Here is a 24,144-nt window from a genome sequence, read left to right on the forward strand (position 1 = left end):
TCAGTGCTACGAATTAGTTGGTGAATTGCTTCCGGTGCATGGTGCTTGGCTTACATTAATTGGTTCGTTTGGCCGTTTGTTTGGCTTTGTCGCAGTGGTCGTCAAGCGTTTTGTATTTTAGTTTGTTACGGCACTTGATTTTCAGTTGTTTATTGTTGTTGTTGTTGTTTGTATTTCTGGTTCATAGTCGGTCAACACGCGCTGGTATGACATGCCAGTGGACTCCCAAATTATGCCGCCTGTAGTTGGTTGGTCGACCATTTGGTTAGAAGTACATGAAAAATTTTAATTTTCTTTAAATTCAGTGAAGTGTGGTGCAAAAAAACCTCAAACTAACTAAACAACAAAGAAAACAACGAAGCACCAACAGTACTGTTGAGAAAATTGTCTTATGAATTGAGTAAAAATCCACGCACACACCAATTCACATGCCCCATAATGAAAAAACACCAAAAACTGCTAAGAAGTCAACTAAGTAAATGTAAATAAATTCGCATGTTTACGTAACCTCTGCGCCTGCGCACAGACAGCACTACTATTTTATGCTTCAATCGCATGCAAGTAAATCTACTTGCTTTATATCTACGCAGTGTAAAAGAAGATTTTCGGTTTGAAAGAGTCGTTTGAGACAACATATTTTGTAACTAGTTCACAAAACAATCCAGTTTCCGACCCTTTGCCAGCCATACTACGAAAAACTTTACATGCCGGTCATATCCTGGTGTGTTCAGGGCTTGCATTCAGCTGAATCAGTAAATCTTTTCCCCCTCTCCCTCTCTTGCTCCCACTGAAACCATGGAGCTGTTTGAGCTGTGGACTTCACTACCGCTCTAGTCCCAGAAAACAGTGTCCAGACAACTTACCGTACGATTTACAAAAGTAGTTACTTGTTTTCAAATGCCGTCATCCAGTGAGTTTTGCAGCTCCGGCTCACGCTCAATTCTCACGGGAATGCTCTGGCTCATTGAGAGACTTGAGAAGCAGATGTCGCCGCTGTTTTTCATTTAACTCATACGGCGAAAGGCCAAGCAGCGACATCTATTTTTGAAAAAGTAGGTTTATTAAAGGCAGCGTTGCCAAACTAAAGATAAGAAACTAACAAATTATCTGGCTCATAAATTGAACCAGACTTCTATCTGGATTTATCTGGCTCAAATCGTTGTTGTTGCATTTACATGCAAAATTATTTATCTGGCTCAGGCTCTTCGCCACCGGAAGATGGCTAAAGAGCTCAGTTGTACTCATTGTGAATTCATACAAGTGGCGAATGTTTGACAAAAACGTTCACAATAGTAAACAGCCTCGATCACCTGTTCAATCGCTGTTCGATTACTTAAATTATTTGCTCAATAGTGTTTTTCAAAAACTTTTGTTTATTGAATTATTTACATATTTTAAAATGTTTGCTTAACTGGCTGCTCAGATTTTATTTGTTAACTAGATTTTAGAAATGAACAGAAATATGTAATCTGATTTTCAGTATACACATTTAAAAGAAAAGCTGATTTGAGACACAAATGGGCAATTCATGGCAGCTCAATTTAATAACCGCGAGCAAAAAAACAAACCTATCTTCCATTCTCTGGCCATTTGCGACAGCCATTCTCCCTGTCAGCTATCATTTGACAGGTAGGTATAACCATGGAGTAATAGAAAGATTTTTCACTTGTATGCATTCACAATGGTTGTACTATTCCCATCGCAGCTGTCTCAAGTTTTTAATACCTGCCCCTAGTCAAGGTAGACAGAGGCAGTAAAAATGCTTTGTCATCTTACCCTTCTCATGTGAGGGCTATAATACCAGCACCTATATTCCTGACCCAGTAGTTCTATAGAAAATTCTCCGTCGTCCCTTTTCCATCAAGGCAGGAACGTAGTCAGCCCAATACCTATACTCCTTGTTCAGAACCTCATATCTAATCCGAGCGCCCATGCGGCTGGCGCTATGAAAATGCTTTATCGTCTAAACTTCTTCAGAGCATGAAAGCAGGCAGACTACCACTTAAGTTACCAACTCCAAACACCAGATCTCATCCAAGCGAAAGCAGGGCAGATGTACATAAAATATTCCACTGATTTATCCTTCCCAATACGGAAATGACAGTAAGACCAGAAGTTACATAACTGACCCAAAGCAGCATGCCTATTCGTAGCAATAGCGGGACAGCTGCACTGATAATGCATCTTATCCTCTCTAGGCAGTAAGGACAGAAAAGCCAGCATTTGTACTGTTTAAACAGCCTATTTTAGGCAAGGCAGATGCAAAAAATAAAAAAGTATGTTTCATTTCAAGGCAGAAAAACCAGTCCAATCAAGAGTAATATTGTTTACTCAAAGGCCTCACAACCTTAGGCTAACAAAGTTGCTTCTATCATTAAAAAGGGATGACCGTAAACTCATGACGGGTACTGCCTTCTGGAGCACATGCCTTTAAATTAGGCTTGGTCAGTGATAGCAAATGTAGGAGGGTTGCAGGAGGAAACGATTGATAATGTTTTTTTAGGGGTTTTCAATTTAGTCGTTAAAAGAAACTGCTGGTAACACTACGGACTCATTCAGTCTATGTGAAGTCCTCATGGACCGGCCAGTTCAACCTAACCTAACCTGAGCCGTATACCAGTTCCTATCGAAGCTAGGTTGCAAAGTTGGCGATATTTAGCGGGCGGATGTGTATGGTCCCGTTTGCTTTGCAGCACACCAGGCTACAGCTTGAATCAATGAATGAATGGAGTTTGCTAATATATACTGCTAGTTATCGCAGTAACTTGCTACATAGTCGCACGGTCTTAATTCTTATGATATTGTTAGGTATTTCATGAAGCTCCTTAGCCTCAAGATCTTGTGCGAACACTTTCTTGTTTATTTTTCCTTTCTGTATCACATATTTGGTTATTAAGCTATATACATGTATATGTGTGAGTAATGTCATCTTCGCTCTTAGTCTATTACATGTATGTGTGACTATTTCTCTTTCTTTTTCGCTCTGCTGATTACATGTGTGTAAAATTTGCTCTTCGCTCTTGGCTTTGCTGTTTAAATGCATGTGTAGCTGTTTGCTTTACTGTTGTTGTGCTCTTATTTACTGGCAGCATAGAGACGAATCGAACTGCTAATATTCGCCAAAATGACAAAATCATAATAACATGAACATTTGCTAAATTCTAATTTCAAGATTTCATTTGCTAACTCATCCAACTTTTGAGAGAAAATAACCCATCGCACCCTACAAAGCTAACCAGAAATGGAACACTTATGACTTAGTCTTTAGTCTGCCTTACTATGTGGTACATGAAATTATTACTTACTCTAAAGTATGAATACTTTTTAAGTAAGTCTCTTGCATAAATACCCCATTTCCCGCAAATGATTACGCGATTTTATACGACAAAAAAGTGTGTCAGGAAATTGGAAAAATTTGTTTATTTTATGGCTACTAAAGCAAAGTGGGAAAATCATAAATAGCAAACTACTTTTCCAAACTTTGCTTATACCAATATAAGTAGGTTAAAGCTGAATATTTAGCTCATATTTGCGAGTAACATAACAATATTTTTATTGACATAATTCATGAAAATGTTGCTATCGCAAAAGATAGTGAAGAAAAAACTCTGTGGACTTTAAAATGCGCTCTTAGTCGTGTCTTCATATCGATTTGCTCGTTCCGGAGACTATTCAATATTTTTTTTTTTCTTCCGAAAGGGGTTCAAAAAAGTCGTAGTTGAGTAGCTTGAATACCCGGCTTCAATGGCGGGAACATTTAATACGAATTTTGGGACGATTATCTTTCATCAATTTCCAAATTTGATTGAAGAGACTAAACTGATTCTTAATTTTTTATTGAGAGGCTAATCGATGTTGTGCTATCCTCAGTGTACTTTTTAAGAATTATGTTCCTGTTAAGGCAGATGCTGTAATTCGATACTATATTTTGCTTATACCGATCTTCCTCAATTTGGAAATTTCTTAAGTCTGCCTGGATATTTGACCACATTCCCTGAGTAGAGGATCAGGAGGCACACTCCAAAGGTACCTTACCTATATCTCTAAACCAAGGGGTGCCGGAAAATTGTTCCAAAATAAATGTACCTTTTACCCTGTCGAAAAAAAATTAGCAACAAAGACAACGCTTTAAACTTGTGGGAGTAAAAAGTTCGAAATTTTCTCGAATTTTTGCGAAAACGTTTTTGATATAGCTTTGTGTAATTTTAGTTACAAAATTTTCAAAAGTTTTTTTTTTTAATATAGAAAATAAAAAAAGGAGGCTAATTTTTGAAATTTGATAAAAATGGTCACTTTTATTTTTCTGTTCGCTGCTGTAAATTTTCTATACATAGTACTCACAAAATACAACAACAGCGAAGTAGCACCACACAAAACAATAAAAACCGTTATATTGTGTATGCTAAACTTTTTAAATGTAAGAACCGTTAGAGCATCTCATCAGTCAGGTGGTTTGATTAGTGAATACACAAACGAAAATCATTATGTATTGAGGTACTAAGTCAGCTCAATTCAGCTTAAACAAGCTATTGAACTCCACTGGGCAGAGGTAAAGGCTGGTGAAACAATGTGTTACCTACAGAGGGAAAAATTTAAGCCTGTACACCAACGAGTGGTAGCATCAAAATTCATTGTATTTCAAAGATACTTGTGAATATATTTTATGACTTGATATGCATACCAGAAACAACAAAAGGCATATTTATGAGATTTTGTTTAAAAAGAAAGCGAATAAACAATGTTATTGAAATTTACTGAGACGGCAATGTATTTAATTGTAAGCCACTCTAATTATACTCTACTACAATTAACAATAGCAATAAAGAAAGACAGTAATTTAAATTATGGTGATGAGACTGCTAGAATTTTTTGAGTTACAAAAATGCTGAGGGTACCCACAACTTGTTGTTTTTGTGAAAGAATGATCCTAAAAAACATTTTTGTCAATTCTAGTTTGAGATACATGAGAATCAGTCCATTTCTCTCATTTCAAACGTTAGTTTTCAAATGCATTTCAAATAACCGTTGATAGCATTCTCAAGCTAAAAGGCATATTTTTAATATGGAATTTATCTATATTTTGAAATTGAGAATTTTTGGACTATCAACTATTTCTCAAACGAGAATAAAGTGGAACGAAATGGAATCATCTGTTGTGCCACTTTCGGTAAGCAAATTTATTATTTGCCTTGCTGCACTTTTAACTCGTTTAGATTTATGCATAATGTAGTACAATATCACTTAATATTATTAAAATGTATAAGTACTTCCTTATTTTTTATACCTTTATATTAAGTCGCTTTCATGTTTGTCCCCTCATTTCCATACGAATTTTAGACCCACGGAAAAGTCTTTTTCGGGAACTTCCCGTTGAGCTAGATACTTGATACTTAGAGCATAGTTCAGATCTGGGACACATTACAATGCAAGTGAAAAAAAATCCGCTGGGTGGCGCACTGATCGAGATATACAGACAATTTATTTTAAAATGGAAATTTTGCGATCGACTTTTAACTAACTTCTCGGTGACCTAGAGACTTGAAACTTAGCACATGGTTTGCGAGTCAATGGCGCTACAATTCGTGGAAAACAAAATGCCGCCAGGTGGCAGACGAATCGAGATAAACGAAAATCCCTGAAAAAACGCACGGAATCTTGCGATCGATTTTTAAGTAACTTCCCGGTGACCTAGAGACATGAAACTTGGCCCACAGTTGGAGGCTTGGTGACAATACAATCTACAGAAAACAAAATTACGCTAGGTGGCGCGCTAAGTGAGATAACTACAAATCCTTGAAAAACGAGGGGAATCTTGCAATCGATTTTTTAGTAACTTCCCGGTGAGCTGGAGATATGAAACTTAAACCGTGAGTCAGAACCCGGTGACAATGCAATATATTATCAAAAAAAATTCGCTAGGCGGCGCATGGATCGAGATATTAAGAAAATTAGTTTTGATTTGGGAACCTTTCAATCCATTTTTAACTAACTTCCCGGTTACTTAGAAACTTGTAACTTAGCACATAGTTTGCGAGTCGATGGCGCTACAATTCGTGGAAAACAAAATGCCGCCAGGTGGCAGACGAATCGAGATAAACGAAAATCCCTGAAAAAACGCACGGAATCTTGCGATCAATTTTTAAGTAACTTCCCGGTGAGCTAGAGACTTGAAACTTAGGCCGTGAGTCAGAACCCAAAATTCCAAATGCCTTTTTGTAGGCAGCACTAAAAAAGTGAAAATAAAAAGATGATAAAAAAATTTTAAGGACTATCTTTATATAAATGGATCAAAAATAGAAGGCAATTTTTCCTTTAATACAGACATAATCTTGTTGTATTTTGACTAAAAAACTTTAACAATAGCTATTATAAAAGAATTTCGGGATTTAAAATTATAAAGGTAGAGCGCGTGCTGAAATTTTAAATAATCAATTAGTTAATCCCAAGTACACGGTTTGCCTTAAATTGAAAGATTGCGCTCCACCTTTATAGTTTTAAATCCCAAAATTCTTTTACAAGAGCTATTGTTAAAGTTTTTTAGTCAAAATTCAACAAGATTATGTCTGTATTAAAGGAAAAATTGCCTTCTATTTTTTGATCCATTTATATAAAGGTAGTCCTTAAAATTTTTTTATCATCTTTTTTTTCACTTTATGTCGAACTTCACTCAATAAAATCGCTTGTTTAAATTTCCAACTAAAGTATGCAAATTAGTGATCGCCGAATTATCAACGGCCCTATCGATAGCATTGATGTAAAATAAGCATGTTGTACTAAATTTTATTTTATTTTTGGGTTTCATGATCACTTATTATGTCTTTAGAATTTATACACATTGGCGCCAAAAGTATTCACATTATTATTAAAGAAAATATTCCATGATATCGATGGTTTTCAACCAGAATGGAACGAAATGCAAGTATATCTCAAACCATTCTCAAGTTGAAGAACAACGTTTGAGAAAAAGTTGAGAGAATATTTAGTTTCAAATGATAAATAATATTGAATATCAAACTGAGACTCAATGTGTTTCTCAAACATTTTAGGATTTTTGTTTTCAGTTGTTGGGATCTTGGCTGTTGAAAGATTTTTGTGGTAGAAGAAATAAATTTGAAATTACTAATAACAAATGATTCTTGGGTTTTGAAAAAATTTAACTTCTCAAAAGTGCAGTTGTGGACACAAAAATAGCAGCAAAAACTATTACCAAATTTTTAGAGATAGTTTCTTTTTTTTTTTATTTCTATAATATAGGAAAAATATTGAATGAATTAAATAACGAGAAAAATCTCATCAAACTTCAGCTTTTTGGGAATAAAATGAAAAAGTTTGGCAATTTGAAGAATATTTTTGAAAAGTTATCGATTCTTGGAATTTCGAAAAATTAAAAAAAATAGAAATAAAATATTGAATTTTTTTTATAATTTGAACACATTTTTTGAATAAAAACTTTCATTTTAGTCTCACGAATTACAAGTTTGAGATTTGTCGAAATTTGGATTGATTTTCAACAATTTTTTATTCGACGGGGGCTTTTAATTAAATATTTAGTGAAAATTAAAAAAAACAATGGATATCAGAAAGGACAAGCCGATAGCTGTTTCAATTATATCTTATAAATCTCTACAAAGCCTTTTCTACCGGTAGTTTATTCGAACCCATATTGCTCCTATTAATTACCTTCTACATTCTACGATACCCGTCGGAAAAAGTTTTCAAAATTTAGGAGTGCATGCTTCACTTTCCTAAAACTCTCAATAAAAATTTGGAAAATTTTGATGAAAATTTTAAAAATTTCTCGTAAATTCAAATTTTTTTCGAACACGTTTTCGAAATTATTTTACATAGTTGCTGTCTTACAAATCATGAACATATTTTTTAGTTAACAAAACAAAAAGTGATGAAATTATTATAAATCATTTTTGCTACTAGTTTGTTCTTCACAACTGTATAATTGATCAAAATCAAAAACGCATTTAATATTAAAAAAAAAACAAAATCAGTTAATAAAGCTCTTAGAAGTGGAAATTTTATGGAGCTTAAGCTAGGTTGGAAATTTTTATGAACATTTTGAAAAACATATTAAGTTTTCGAATTTTTTCGAAAGCAATTTTCGAAACTGATTTCAAAAGCTTAAAACGAAAACTGTTCTAGTTAGATGAAATATAGATGAAAATAAATAACTGATGAAATTAGCTAATAATTTACGACAATTTTTACTCGCAAGTGTATATGTATACAGCAGCTAACAAAAAAAAGCAGCGTACATTTTTATCAAATTTTAACAATTTAGCTTTTCTTTTTTTATTTTCCATACTTTTAGAAAAACTGCTACGAACTGTGTAATAAACATCCAATATACCAACCAGTCTCAAAACTCGTTTTCGTTTGGAGAAAATTTTGAACTTTTTATTGGAGCTCTCTTAATTGGTTGAGTATGCAGTTTTGTAGCCCAATTAATTTTAGTCTGGTAAAGTACAATTTTTAGGTCTTTCAATGTTCCAGATTTTTCTTTTTCATAAAAAAATGGTTACACTTTGTGTGGATCAAAATCTAAAACACACTTACGAAAAAATATGTTCAAAAATCAATGCGAATTCTAAGAAACCTAAAAATTGTTCATATTTTGTTACACTAAAATTGATTGGTCTTCAAAACTGCGTACTCAAAAAACTTTAAAGAACTCGAAAAGAAAAAATCGAAGTTTTTGTAAAATTTTCTCAAACTTTCACGAATTTTAGAATTTTGTTCGAAAACGTTTTTGAGATTGGTTTGCATAATTTCTGCTACAAAATTCACAGAAGTTGTTTTTTTTTCTTCAAATATCGAAAATAAATATAGAAGAATTTTAAAAATTTGATAAATTGATTGGCCACTGCTATTTTTTCTTTACGATTCTGTATATATAAAAATGTATAACCATAAAAAACGAAATACATACCAGCACAAATGTTGTTCAACTGCAATTTTGTTTACCAAATCCAAACAAATATTTCTTAAACTTGATTTTCAGTCAATCTTTACTGACCGCTCGGAAATAAAATATATTCACCAAACGGCTTTGCTAATTTTGGTGAGAGTATGTATATACATAAGTGATTATTTAGTCGACATATTTGCCACTACATACATGTATTTTTTCGTATGTAAATATGTATGCACTGACTTTTTTTTTTATTGATAACTATTTTTATGCGCCGATAAGCAAAATTAAAAAAAAAAAACAAAAAAAAAAAAAATTATATGCCAACTGAAATTCAAATAATACAAATTAAATGATGTATGCATTTGTAGGCATACAAAACAAAAGTATAATAAAACAAAATATAAAATGTTTATAACACTACCTTTACATAAAATCTAGTTTGAATTTTACTGATTCAGCAACTCAAAAATTTGGGTGGAAAAGACGGCGGCATGGAGAACTACTACTAGTAAACGAACACTTCACAGACAAACATGTGCAATGTTGCCTTGCAATGTCAGTTAATTCAGGGTAAGGAGCAGACTGCGACACATCAAAAGAGTGTTCGAGAATGCTTTCCACGAATAATCTCATGCAAGTGAGAGAATCATTGCACAGCGGCGACTATAAAAGCAACGAGTTAGCAACAGCAGTTGATTAGTTGCATTAACTCATTATAAGAGAAATGCGACGGCCATTATGATGTGGTGACAGCGTGTTACGAACCCAAGGCACTGGATTCAAGTCCCAGGAAAAGCAACATCAAAATACTTTAGAAAAAGTTTTTCCAAGCGAGGTCGACTTGGCAGTTATTAGCGACAATTCGTTTGATTTGCACACGCCTTTAGAAGTTGGAGTTAGCGACTTTTCACTTCCCCAAAAAAAAATCAGTTTGGAAAAAAGAAATTCAATATTCATGCGAATATTTCGAGAGACCTATCTTCTTTACTTTGCTAGACAAATATTTATTGGATTACAAAACTGCATACTCAAGAAAATGCTAAAAACTCTAAAAAAAGTTCGAAATTTTCTCAAGTTTTTTTGAATTTTTAGATTACACTGAAAGAAATGGTGCTAGTAAAATAAACAAATCGGTTCTGTTGTTCTTGACTTAACGGAGATTCGGTGAAATTGATCGAATTATGGTTAATTCGACCGAGTTCTTTGTCAAGCGAACAAATTAGTTTAGTCATTTCAACAGAAGAGAAATTGTCGCTCTTAAGTTAACAAAATTCTATAAAATTGACACGTTCCTAATCAATCTAACTGATTTTTTTGTTAACACAACTGATCTCACTGGTCATTTCAACAGCGATCAACAGTCAATACATGAGCAAATTTCAAAGACAATTTTAAGCTCACTGCGCTCTCTACTTTGTACTTATGTATGCTATACTATATGTATGCACGTATTTACGTATGTATATGGCAGCCGCCGTGGTGTGATAGTAGCGTGCTCCACCTTCCACACCGAAGACCCTGGGTTCACACCCCGGGCAAAGCAACATACAAATTTTAGAAATAAGGTTTTTCAATTAGAAGGAAATTTTCCTAAGCGGGATCGCCCCTCGGCACTGTTCGGCAAGCACTCCGAGTGTATTTCTGCCATGAAAAGCTCTCAGTGAAAACTCATCTGCCTTGCAAATGCCGCAACATAGGTACTTTCGTACAAAGCTGTCGCAACAACTTTTTTTTGTTCATTTGACTACTAAAACGGTCAATTACGAATCAACGATTTGTGTGCAGTTTATTCAAAATCTTGTTGCGATGGATAAAAATTTACAGAAATTTCGGTTGAATTGACCCGTATTTCGGTTGATTTTACCAGTCTTTTTCTTTCAGTGCACTTTTTATATATATAACATTTTGGAAAACACAAAAACGTGATTATTTTAAAACCACTTTTGTATAAAAGATTTTTAAAAGGATCGTAGACGAATAAAATAAGCTATATCGTTGCAAAAAAAGAGCTTTATATCAATGGTATTTCATTCCCCAAGTGGATTTATAACAATAAATAGGAAGAACTTCAAATTTTTAAAAATGGGCGTGGCACCGTCCCTTTTATGACTAAACAATTTTCTATGTTTCGGGAACCATAACTCGAAGAAAAATTAGGTCAGAATAGAACCATATGTATATGTATTATTGCGCAGCCTTGTAACACTATTAAGCACACAAAACAAACAACAACAGCATTTCAAGTGTACAGCTCGGTTTCACCCAAACTTAGACTTCCTTACTTGTTGAGATTGGTTTCCGTAGTTTTAGGGACACAGCTCACAGAAGTTTTTTGTTCAATTTTCGAAAATATAAAACAATTTAACTCACGAAATTTTATAAAAATTGCCACTGTTTTATCGTGTTCTCGGCTGCAGTTTCTTAAAATTGGGTCTTAGATGTCGAGTTTTCCACGAATTTTAGTAGAGTTCTGTAACTATGGATCCAATTTCGAAGTACTTAGTTCCAGAGCACATTTCTTCAAAACCGATAGCAACATTTCCGATTTGCATAAAATTTCTAAATATCGCAATCCATGCGCCACCTAGCGGACTTTTTTTATATTGCATTGTTATCGGGATCTGAAAAATGTTCCAAATCTAAGGTCTCTAACTTGAATAGAATGTTACTTCAAAAAATATAGCAAATTTCCCAAATTCGCAATAAAAATAGGCAAAACCCTCCTAATATAAAGCTGGCAAATAAAACGTTAGTCCATAAAACAAAACTATAATAATTCGCATGAATTTGCCACTGTTTGAATCATAAAAACTTGCTGATGCCCTGGCAACTTTCACACATACCTACATACATCTGTACGCAAATTGTTGCATTGTTGCATATAACTTCGTATAAATTTTCATGCTTGTTCAGCTGAACTGCAAACAAATACTCAACACTCCATTTTCAAATGTTGAACACGACAACTCAGCATTTGTTGAAATTCGTTGAATATTTTTTATTTATTTTTCTTCGATGCACTTTTATTATAGCACTTTGTTGTTTACACATAATTTTGGTATAGTCATTTTTTTGAGTCTTTTCGTAATTTGTTATTGCTTTTTATGAGCTTTTACTAGTTTGCGCTACACGCCCACATGCGCTGATGACCAGTTCGCTGACATATTGCAAATTAAGAAAACTATACTTTATCTGGAATAATTGTTATTTTGGTTTGTGGCTATTTTAAATTATCATATTTGTTTTTTTTTTTTTTTTTTGCATGGATGTGGCCATTTGCCAATGACTAGCTAGCAGTTGTTTGTTAGGATTAACTCCTCATCAGGCTTTCAACATCACATAACGTGTAGTACAGACATGCAGATCTCTTTAGAGCAACGATTTAATGCATGTAGTACAGCAGACCGAGCCGTTGCTACTAACAAAAGGCACATTTCCCTTTGGTTTCCCTTTTTGGAAATATAACCTCAAGGAAGGCTGTTGATATTTTATACCCATGATAATCCTACCGAATAATATACGAGACTGAAATTAAAAATATTATATAAGGAAACTGTTAATTTCTACTACCTCAACCTACATATTTAGAATACATCGAGGTATTGTGGCAAATCCACTAAAGATGCCCCTATTACGGTATACAACTCAACTTAGTTGGGTTGTAATTAAAACAACTCAACTTTCAGACAACTCAACTCCTGTTTGGTATTACGAATTACAACTTATTTCAGTTGAAGTTGAATTGGTGCTGCCAACCTAAGAAAGTGATGATTTGACAGATAAATAAACAGCTGATCAATTTGTGGCGAAAATTTAAGCATTTGCAAAGTGATTTTTTTATTACACGATATTATATGATATGAAATCTATTTTATAATGGCGGAAATGTTGGTGATTAACATGTTGCGAATACGAAAAAAAACATTCGCGTGATCATTCCAATCCCTTGGAGCTACCTAGCACCAAGTAAGAAAATGTTTAAGTGACAAATGATGAGCTTCAAATGAAGTTATTTTGCAGATTTGAAATGCAGCATTTTGCTCATTACTAAACAAAATTATTGACCATTTCCGCAAATGCTTTCGAGGGAAGGCTGTACCCCTATTTTAAAATTATGCGCCACACTCAGATTCCTTGCTGATAGCAGCTATCAAAAATGCTGTGGAAATGATTTTGGTGTTGGACTGGTTTTAAATATTATTGAGGAGCATATTTGTGCGAAGTGGATTAAAACCCAAACAGCAAAACGTTTTTTTTTTCTATAAATGTGCACAAAATTGTTGATTATTGTTTGATTAATTGATTGATTGATTTTTTTTTTTTTTTTTTTGTAACGTTTTTTGAGCCCGTTCACCATCTAACTCTTATCAAAGATGGTATCAAAAGACGCGTTTCGATCTCCGTTTTTAGGATTCAAAAGCGGAAATTAAAAATATTTCTGTCGTAAAATATTTACAAAAACCCACAAAGTGGCCCGTGAGGGTCCGAAATATGAGGCCCTATCCACAGTTTTTTTTGCAAAGAAGATCTTTCTGTGTTGGTGGCATTTTGCCGCGATTTGTAAAAATAACCCTGAGTGGGTCCAACGCCTTTCTGCATTAATGTGTACAAAACATCTGGAAAAATACAACCATATGAAATTTGAACCGAAATGATATGACAAAAATTAAATTTTTAATATTTGTTTTCGGATTCTTAAATCGGAGGTCGAAACGTGTCTTTTGATACCAACTTTGAAAATTTTTGTTAAAAATTAGGTGGTGAACCGTCTTCTAAAACTTAACATTTTTTCAAAACAACTGCTAATAATCAGTTGTAAGATTTTGACGTCTTTGACAACTACACCAACACAAGGTTGTAAACGGCAATGCCACAAAAAGTTGTTAGAATAGACAACTCAACCGACATTTTTTTTGACAGGTTGAGTTGTAATCTGTAATACCAAATTGCGAAATTTCAACCCAACCAGAGTTGAGTTGTAAACGGTAATAGGGGCAAATATCTCTACAATGAACAACAGCTCTAAGGGTCGTTTTCACCATCTTCAGTTGGATACTTATCTATAAGTTGTTGAAAATCTCTGTTTCGATGCTAACTGCACCATGGCATAAGTTAGTTGTTTTGTTGGTTTGAAAGAACGTATTCACAATCCCGTCCTGTTCCAAAACTTAAGATTACACAGTTTTGTTATTTATGCTGTCGGAATGCAATTGATTCCGATCAACACAAAAGCTAGCAACTCAGCAGAATGAGCCTCTTTTATCGGATGGTTGGAAAGGACGTGTTTCCAATCCTTCCTGCACCACCTTTTATATACACGTAATTAATCATAAAATATTATTGTTTTATTATTTTTGTTGAAATAGGTGTGACTCTCATGAACCCTCCAACTGTTTTTCTGAGACGATGTTTTCGGGAACTCTACCCCAATTTGATTGCGAGCGATATATTTTACATAATGCATAAGGTTCCTCTGTGTCTGTTTGGATTGTCCATGTACGCTCAAGGTTCAGTAATATGAAATACAAATACAAAATATTTTATCTTATTGGAAGGCTTTTGCAATATTCTAATAAACTTTTTTCGAGTGTTTAGGTTTTCACCTCGAGGCCAACTCTACACAGCTTAGCTAAAAGCATTATTCAATAAAATATGATAATTTTTTATCACAAATAGCCTTCATATCTAGAAAACCGGGAGGTGGAAGGAGTTGAGTGAGAAACATATGAGGGCTGGCATGATATAGTTTTGAGCTGAGAGAGAAGCTTCAGTATTATGATATTATTCAGGGCTTTATGATAATGGCATTGCTCATATCAACTAATAATCTTCTGCAAAAATCTCTTAAAAATAAATGCCCTTTTTACCTATCATTGAACAGCTACCATTTAGCTACTTGTTTAGCTCGCTTTTACAATACGAATAACCATAGCGCAATATCTCTTCATCAGCTAACTAGTGATCACTATTATTGCAAATCACAACTCCACACACAAATCAACAATGACAAGAAAGGCCAATTTTTGCAACAAAATGCAGCAAACGAACATCATAACTGTTATAATATTTGTTGCTGTATATTGAAGTATTAGAAGAAAAAACAATGTGTAGAGCAATGCAAAACCTCATATTATGCCATCAAATGTATTTTATGAGATTTCTATATTGTTATCGGGATGACGTTTATTATTGTTATACTCAGCTGAGCAGAGCTCACAGAGTATATTAACTTTGTTCGCATAACGGTAATCCGTAACGGCATAAACTAATCAAGATAGACATAGACTTCTATATATCAAAATGATCTGGGTGAAAAAAGAAATTCATTTAGCCATGTCCGTCCGTCCGTCCGTCCGTCTGTAAACACGATAACTTGATTAAATTTTGAGGTATCTTGATGAAATTTGGTATGTAGGTTCCTGGGTGCTCATATCAGATAGCTATTTAAAATGAACGAAATCGGACTATAACCACGCCCACTTTTTCGATATCGAAAATTTCGAAAAACCGAAAAAGTGCGATAATTCATTACCAAAGACAGATAAGGCGATGAAACTTGGTAGGTGCGTTGACCTTATGACGCAAAATAGAAAATTAGAAAAATGTTGGACAATGGGCGTGGCACCGCCCACTTTTAAAAGAAGGTAATTTAAAAATTTTGCAAGCTGTAATTTGGCAGTCGTTGAAGATATCATGATGAAATTTGGTAGGCACGTTACTCCTATTACTATATGTGCGCTAAATAAAAATTAGCGAAATGGGATGATGAACATGCCCACTTTTAAAAAAAAATTTTTTTTAAAGTCAAATTTTAACAAAAAGTTTAATATCTTTACAGTATAAAAGTAAATTATGTCAGCATTTGACTTCAGTAATGATATGGTGCAACAAAATACAAAGATAAAAGAAAATTTCAAAATGGGCGTAACTCCGCCATAAGTCGAACAAAAATTTACCAATCCTTGTGAAATTTGGTAGGGACATAGATTCTATAAAGATAACTGTTTTCTGTGAAAAGGGGCGAAATCGGTTGAAGCCACGCCTAGTTTTTATACACAGTCGACCGTTTGTCCTTCCGCTGGGCCGTTAACACGATAACTTGCGCAAAAAACGATATAACTTAACTAAACTTAGGTCACGTACTTATCTGAAGTCACTTTATCTTGGTATAAAATATGGCCGAAATCCGACTATGACCGATATCGAAAATTACGAAAAATGAAAAAAATTCCATAATTCTTTACCAAATATGAAAAAAGAGATGAAACATGGTAATTGGATTGGTTTATTGACGCAAAATATAACTTTAGAAAAAACTTTGTAAAATGGGTGTGACACCTACCATATTAAGTAGAAGAAAATGAAACAATTTTGCAGGGCGAAATCAAAGACCCTTGGAACCTTGGCAGGAATACTGTTCGTGGTATGACATATATAAATAAATTAGCGGTACCCGACATAAGATGTTCTGGGTCACCCTGGTTCACATTTTGGTCGATATCTCGAAAACGCCTTCACATATACAACTAAGGGCTACTACCTTTTAAAACCCTCGTTAATACTTTTAATTTGATACCCATATCGTACAAACACATTCTAGAGTCACCCCTGGTCCACCCTTATTGCGATATCTCGAAAAGGCGTCCACCTATAGAACTAAGGCCTACTACGTTTTAAATAATCATTAACACCTTTTATTTGATACACATGTCATACAAACATTTTCCAGGGTTACCCAAGGTTCATTTTGCTAAATGGTGATTTTCCCTTATTTTGTCTCCAAAGTTCTCAGCTGAGTAGGTAATGTTCGGTTACACCCGAACTTAGCCTTCCTCACTTGCTTTTTTTTTTACTTTCTGGTCTCTGCTGTCATTCATCATCATTCAGCAGAGTAGCAACTTCAACGTTAGCAATAAACAAAGCGTTATGAATTTAAAAAGCAACTTCCTTCCATTTCAACTGTGATCATAGCATAATCGATTGGAGTAGCAGGAAAGAAGCAGTACATTGCAGTAGCAACGGTAGTTAAATTGAATTGCTTGCAATTACAAAAGCAACGGCAACTCTGTGCAACTGGACACCACAACCTTTGTGTCATGCAACATTGATTCATTCAGTAAATGCATTCCAATGAAGCCCAATCCAGACCCCGATAAAAATTTTGCGGTTCTGTTGGTTTTGTTTTCCTTTTTACTTGGTAGCACTTACAGACATATGCACTAGGGTGTCCGATATTTACCAACTTTTTTCCACCCAATATATTTTACTTTAAGTCTGACTACAATTTATAAGGACCATAAAATAGTGACATTATAATCATTATAACCCATGCTAGAAAAACGATACATTTTCCAGGTCAAGTTTACGGCAATGAGCTACACATTGTCGAACATACATAGGTGAAGATTATATCACACGTCTTTTTATTGCATTCCATCTTTATATCTTTACTCTCCAAAAAAAATTGTACAGTGGTTATACTAAAATTTTAATATCAAAGTTCAGTAAGATGTATGTCTTTGTTTAAAGATACATTTTTCGTTTCTCCTGGTCCATTTATATATTGGAAGTACAGAAATATTTTTATCTTCTTTTCATTTTCTACTTTTTTTGCATTTGCAAAGTAATCTGAAATATCTGCAAGGTTGCATGTATCTAGCTCAGTGAGTAGTTACATGAAAATCGATCGTAAGATTCCACAATTCCACATGGACTTTTTATTACCTCAAAATAGATCAATACCTGTCCCATCTAGACAACTTTTTATCATAGAAACAACAACCTAATAAAGCCCGAAGTTTCGTTCAAAGCTTCAGATCTCTAGGTTGTCGGGAAGTTCCTTAAAACTCGAAAGCACAATTTCCAAGTTCGAAAGATTTTTTGAATTTTCACGATCCCTGGAAATCCTAGCAAACTTTTTTCCTTCATGTTAAATTGTCATCGGTTTTTGATGTGTGTTTCAAGTTTCAAGACTCTTATCTCTCCGGGAAGTTACACAAAAATGAATTGCACAGTTCTTCAATTTTGTACGGAAATTTGGCGGAAAGATATCAAACGATGCTAATACAAAGGAAGTAAAATACAAAACCACACGAAAATTACAACTGCCTTTTGCACATACCTTCTGACTGAAGTAAAATTTTCATTAACAGCCTTCGTAACGATTATTACTAGATTCAAAACGCGTCTTTAGATACTTCTCCCGACGGTTTTGGAACTGTTTTAATTGTTGACCGCGGTTTTTAAGTAAAATTAAGCTAGTCTTTGTATAAGGGAGAAATCGTTTATAAATTTATAAATAAAATATATCACATTTGCGGCATGGTTTAAAGAACTAATAATAGTAAATTATTAGTTTCATAATTTCATTTGAGTTTTAAACGTACATTTTAGAGTCGTTTACGGGAAAAAAGTTTGTAAATAAGAGGTGATCTATTATATGTACACATGAGTTCAGTGCCGCCAACTCTCATAGAACTCAGCCAGATCGTTCCAGAGAGACTTTATCGTGATCCAGAGTCGGATAGCGCATTGGAACTCAACTATTTATTGGTCTGTCAACGGCACAAGCACACACACACACATACTCATTGTTGATTAGGTATGGTGGCATAAATTGTAATAGATTTGTGTTTTTTCTGATTCATAACAATAATTATCCACAAAGATGTATAAATTATTTATATATTTTATTTCGTATAAGCAACCCATTATTACGGCTGGTTTGGATTCAGTTATAAGTGACCGCATATTTATATTTTTTCCTTTTATATTCAAACGCTCACTAGACCGTATCGTAAATATAAAGTGATGATAAAAAAATATCAAAGACTACCTTTATATAAGTAAACCTTTGCTGCATTATTTCAATAAAAAAAAACCATGATAACATCACATATTGAATAAATTATTAAATAGACGCAATATATACAAAAATTACCCACTAAAGCATGACTGGTTATACAGAGATGGCCAGCACTGCATATAGCTGCTTCTGATTGCTGCTTGTGGGTGTATTGCTTTTGTATGAGGCGCACTTGTCAATTTATCGTTCAACGTAACGAATTTACTGCAAATCCTCTTATTTGCAACCTTCTACTAACGTTCGTATCGCTAAACTGTTGAATAAATAGCTCCAATATTTAATAATGCAAAATGGCCTTTATTAAAGTAATTCACAATAACACTGATACTTCACAACCAATAGCTTGCTTAAATGAAACTGATTGTCGCGCCTCTACTGTTGCTACCTTTTATACTCTGCGATTTCCTCGTTGCATCTTTTAGGCGCTTCCAGAATTTACTTAATTACTGCAAAAATTTTGAATATAAAGATATTGCATGCGCGAACTTCGGTGGAAAGCAGCGGAGCGTAACAAAATTCCAGTAGGTCACTTCCACCACACCAAAAACTTTAACACAATTTTTAACATAATTTAAGCACAGAAATACACTGATTGGAGTTTTAGTGAGTAAAAGTTAAAATTCTGAATACATTAGCTGAATAAAAAGTGTACAAATAATTATTAAATAACAAATACAGACAGTGGTAGTTTAACAAATTCTGCTGTGGTAAGTGGTGAATGTGACCTACTAGAATTTTGTGAAGCTTGCCTCACACGATTTTTCGTCTATGCAATGTATCTATATTATATCGTTCTGTCTTCTCCGCTGCGTGCACGTACATATATGTAGACATAATGATTGATCTATTGATGTGCATACAAGTCTCTGCTTAGCATCGGCTTACAGATGATAGTATCCCTTAGTGCTGCTAATATTCGTTACAATATCACTGATTCTCTGCAAAGTGTAAATATTCATGTATTTTCTATCTTTTATCATTAAATGGCGATAAAAGGTTAAGTAATAAGGAACTCATCCTATTTCAGAGTCAAAAAGTCAGTCATGTCTTTTTCTTAGTTTCTTTTTTTTTTATTTTTTTTTTTTAAGTATTGCAGAATATCACGCGTTTCTACATTCTTTTAAAAATGCATAGAAATTTCTTAAATCTAGACGGGAAATGGAACTGTTGTCCCCCAGTTCTGGTAAAATTATAAAAGTTCGAATTTCGTAGTACTTGCGTTACTTTTTTCCACGTTGTCTTACTCTGTATCGTTTTGTTAACTGAACTATTACTGGCACTTTAAATATATATCAATTGAGCCTGTTAAAACGAATTCCATCTATATAGATGTGTACATATGCGGATAAGAAAAACGCTTGTCATCACTTAGAGAATGTTTAGGAAACCCATCTAGCGGCAGTGGGAAATAACTCGCTACAAAATGGGTTATTCTAAATTACGGAAAAACACACCTCTGTTGGTCGAAGTGTATATGGGGTATTCCATCCCAAAGACGTTTTCAGAATTTTTTCAAATTTTTTCATCCAACTCAAAAGAGGTTATGAATTTTAAAAAAAAACACCGTTTTTTTTTTTCAAAATGCTATAACTTTTTCAAAAATTGACCGTTTGGGATCTTTTTTTTTTTTTAATTTGTTTTTAAATGTACTTTTCGGAAAAAATATGGGATGGAATACCCCATATATATATAGTACCTATAGCTGAATCGGTTGCGATGAATAGTAGACTCACACCATTTTGGGTCATTGAAGTGAAGAATAGCGTAGAGATTAAATGGAGAGACATATTTCAGTTGCAACTGAGTATAATGCATACTGAAATTTAGCAGTACTAATTTTCCACGCAACAATTTTTAAGTATATATAAAGTTACACACTTAGCAGTCTTTATAAAGTTGAAGTGCATATGTATAAACGTGTCAAAAAACAGGGCTAGTAACAGTGAAGGACATGACAGAGATTACTGTGGCACCGTGGGCATAAGACCAAATTAGTGAGCGCCGTGGGCGTAAGTTTCTCTCTTTAAAATAAGCTAATGCATTTTCCTAATATCGACACTTATTTTCTGTTAAAACAACTAATGAAATCAGTTCAGTGCACTGAAAAATCTGTCAGATTGACTGAGAATATGTCATTTTTACAGAATATTGTAAGTTTCTCTATATTGGTATAATAATAATAATAATAATAATACCCAACGGATTAATACCCTCCAAAGCCCGCCCGACCGGCACGAGGGCGCATCCGCATGACGCACGGATTTGTTTTTGTTTTATTCTATTGACAACTGAATGGAATATCACACTCTCTGGGTTCGAAAATATTCCAAACCAAAATTATTTTGCAAAAACATCTTATTTTAGAGAACTGTATTGAATAGAAGCCCCTATCTGCGTTTATGAAATTCCACTCAGCAGTCGAGAAAAGGCGAAACTTCTGTATTCGCGATAGGCCCCAAAGCACATGTATATATGTACATCAGACTGGGTCGATTTATTAACCGATATCGCGCCATCGATTTTTCGATAGGATTTGGGCTCAGGAAAAAATAATTTCCAAGCCTGCGAAAAAAAAATGTCGAAAGGGTAAATTTTTCGACGAAAACACTCCCCAAAAACCAAAAAATATTTTTTTTTTCAAAAATCTCTTGTAAAAACGTTGGCGATAACAGTTTTTTGAAGAAAAAAATATTTTTTGGGTTTTGGGGAGTGTTTTGGTCGAAAAAGACGCTTTCGCCTTTTTTTTCCTGGGCCAAAATCCTATCGAAAAATCAGTGGCGCGATATCGGTTAACTTTCGCTCATACAAACCGACCCAGGTTAATATACATAGTATAAATATGCACGGTAATTGCAAAATAGGAATTTTTATTGCATAAAGTACATAGTATATATTAAAGAAACGTTTGCTACTCAGAATTTGACATATGTAAGTATCACCTCGCAAGTTTTTTATTGCATTTTATTAAAGATTTTACAAACTTGCAAGCATGTATGTAGATTTGTAGTAAAAAATAGCCATATGCATACTTAAACAAAAACATTTTTCTACCGAGAATTATTTTGCAAAATCTCTTGACTGCCAACAGACTTACGTTTTTACCCAACTCAGCGTTCGTAGAAATATGTAGCTTGAAATAAAAATATTAAATTACAATTGGGAATATTTAAGTGGAAAGAATATTCGCCACAAGCTTGACTCGCCAATTTGAGTTTTCGTTAAAATATTCTACTACATACAGATGGGAAAGGGAAAGAGATGATAAGGCGTAATTGAAAATTGGGAGATCTTGTAACATTAAGGCCCGATTTTTTAGTGCGAGTTTAAACTACAGCTCAAGTAGACTAGAGTTAAACCCTGCCACTTTGGCCGCTTAAGCTGAAATGAACAGCAAAATTTTATGTTATCGAACAAAGTAGCAAGGTTAAACGCGAATCAACTTTAACTGGAGTTTAAACTTGCACTGAAAAACTGGGCATAAGTACCGAAAAAATGCAATAAATTTCAGATGAGTAATTAGTACAAATATTTTATTTATTTACTTTTTTCTGAGATCATAGACGAGTGAGTTTTGGCGCATTTAGAAAATTCACTGGCTGTGTTTCGAAGCACATATCTTTGTGTTCCCCTCCCTTTTTATTTGCAATGTGACTAGTTAGTTATTTAGGTTTGTTACGTGAACTCAACACTCGACATGAGTAATCAATAGCATCAAAGTGGGCTTCAGATATCGCTAACACACATCTATACTTGATGCGAATGCATGCAGGCATCTATAGTAGTATATATTGTATGCATTAGGGTAGGCATAATATTCTAACGAATAATATAAAAGTATTAAGCAAACGAGTATTGACTTTTATCTTAGGTTTGTTTTCTGTTCCATTATAGTTTTAGTTATATCATCCTAAACAAGGGTACCCACGCAATGGCTATTTTGGCTCTGTATGGCTCCCAACAACATGACGTTGGCTCCGGCGGGCTCCCAACAACAACCAAATTGATTTCAGTAGAATAACACGTAAATTAATTACAACATGCTTTGAAATTGAAAGGCATTTTATTTATTATTTTGAACTGCGTTACTACCGACATTTCACACATGACACAAACGAACGGAACAATAATCATTCAACATTCATTCACGACAATTTTGTCATATCATTTCTTATCATTCCCTGAAAGAAGTTGGTGTACTTTAAATCAGAGGTCTTCCATCTAGTGAAATAATTATTCGTGCACATTTCACATACATATATTATTATCCTCTTTCGTATAGTAGTCGCTAAAAAAGCATCGTATCAAGTGTTAATGCGTATGTCTTGCCTCCGCGACTAAATTAGCACCACGACGATGGCAACACTCTTACGAACAAAGTCAGTTCTTCAATTTTGGCGATCACTGTTTTAAATTGCCGTTGTTGCCGTTTGGCTGCGTTAGTCAAATCCCTTAAGCTCCCTTGAACACATGAACTTGGATAACCATAAAAAGTCTTTGCGTCCCAATTTGATATAGTACAACAGCAGACACGAGTGGGCGATTACTTTATCGTGGCTGCGATTTAAAACCATCCCTTTTCAGCAATGGTTCAAGGCAGGCCTTCTTCATGACGATTTTAAAGAAATTCATATCTCAGAACTTAGCTGGGAACATTCTCTCTTGGAGCTCTAACAAAGCAACTTCTTCAAGTACAATGCCTTAACTTTGGTACTCGAAAAATCATGGCTGTTGGTTGTTTGTGGTTACCTTCTTGATTTTCTAGTGTTTCTCACGAAAAATGTTATCGATTTCAACAATAAGGGCCACCTTAATTTGCATATATATTTGTTTACAATCAAGCGTGGGGATAATTGCAGATGCAGATTATAATTGAAGTTCATGCACACACATACCTACAAACATACACTGTAAACAGGCGGGTCTAGAATTTTTATAAAGCTAAGGTAAAACTATGTGTGTACACACACTTTCACAACATAACCGTAAGTCACGCATCAACGAACTTCACGTAAATGTGCCAATTAAAAATGCACACACAGAATTACAAACAAACCAAATTGAATGGCGAAAATTTTGGTTGTTCTTTTGTATTGGTGAATATGTTGATGGGCGTAGTGAATATGAATAAATATTTTATCTCAATACAGAAGAATATAAAAAATGTAGAGGGAACAAGTTTTAAGAATAAAAAAGGCATGATTCAGGTTAAAAATTCCAACTAAAATGAGTCACAAACGCAGCGTCGAAAGCGTAGTAACTGCGCTGATTTAAATAAATAGACTCTAGTATGGACCTCTCTATTTACACAACTCTATACACATATGTAAATATTACAACAGCGAACACGAAAATA

General features: G+C 34.1%; 1 protein-coding gene across 6 annotated transcripts in view; it reads right to left on the bottom strand.

Annotated features, from left to right (window-relative positions):
* Window positions 1-24,144, bottom strand: part of LOC137238226 (serine-rich adhesin for platelets) — a 193,104-nt gene that overhangs the window by 141,830 nt on the left and 27,130 nt on the right. The gene's annotated exons all lie outside the window — the stretch shown is intronic.

This window comes from Eurosta solidaginis, chromosome 1 (assembly GCF_040869045.1).
Source record: "Eurosta solidaginis isolate ZX-2024a chromosome 1, ASM4086904v1, whole genome shotgun sequence".
Lineage (NCBI taxonomy): Eukaryota > Metazoa > Arthropoda > Insecta > Diptera > Tephritidae > Eurosta > Eurosta solidaginis.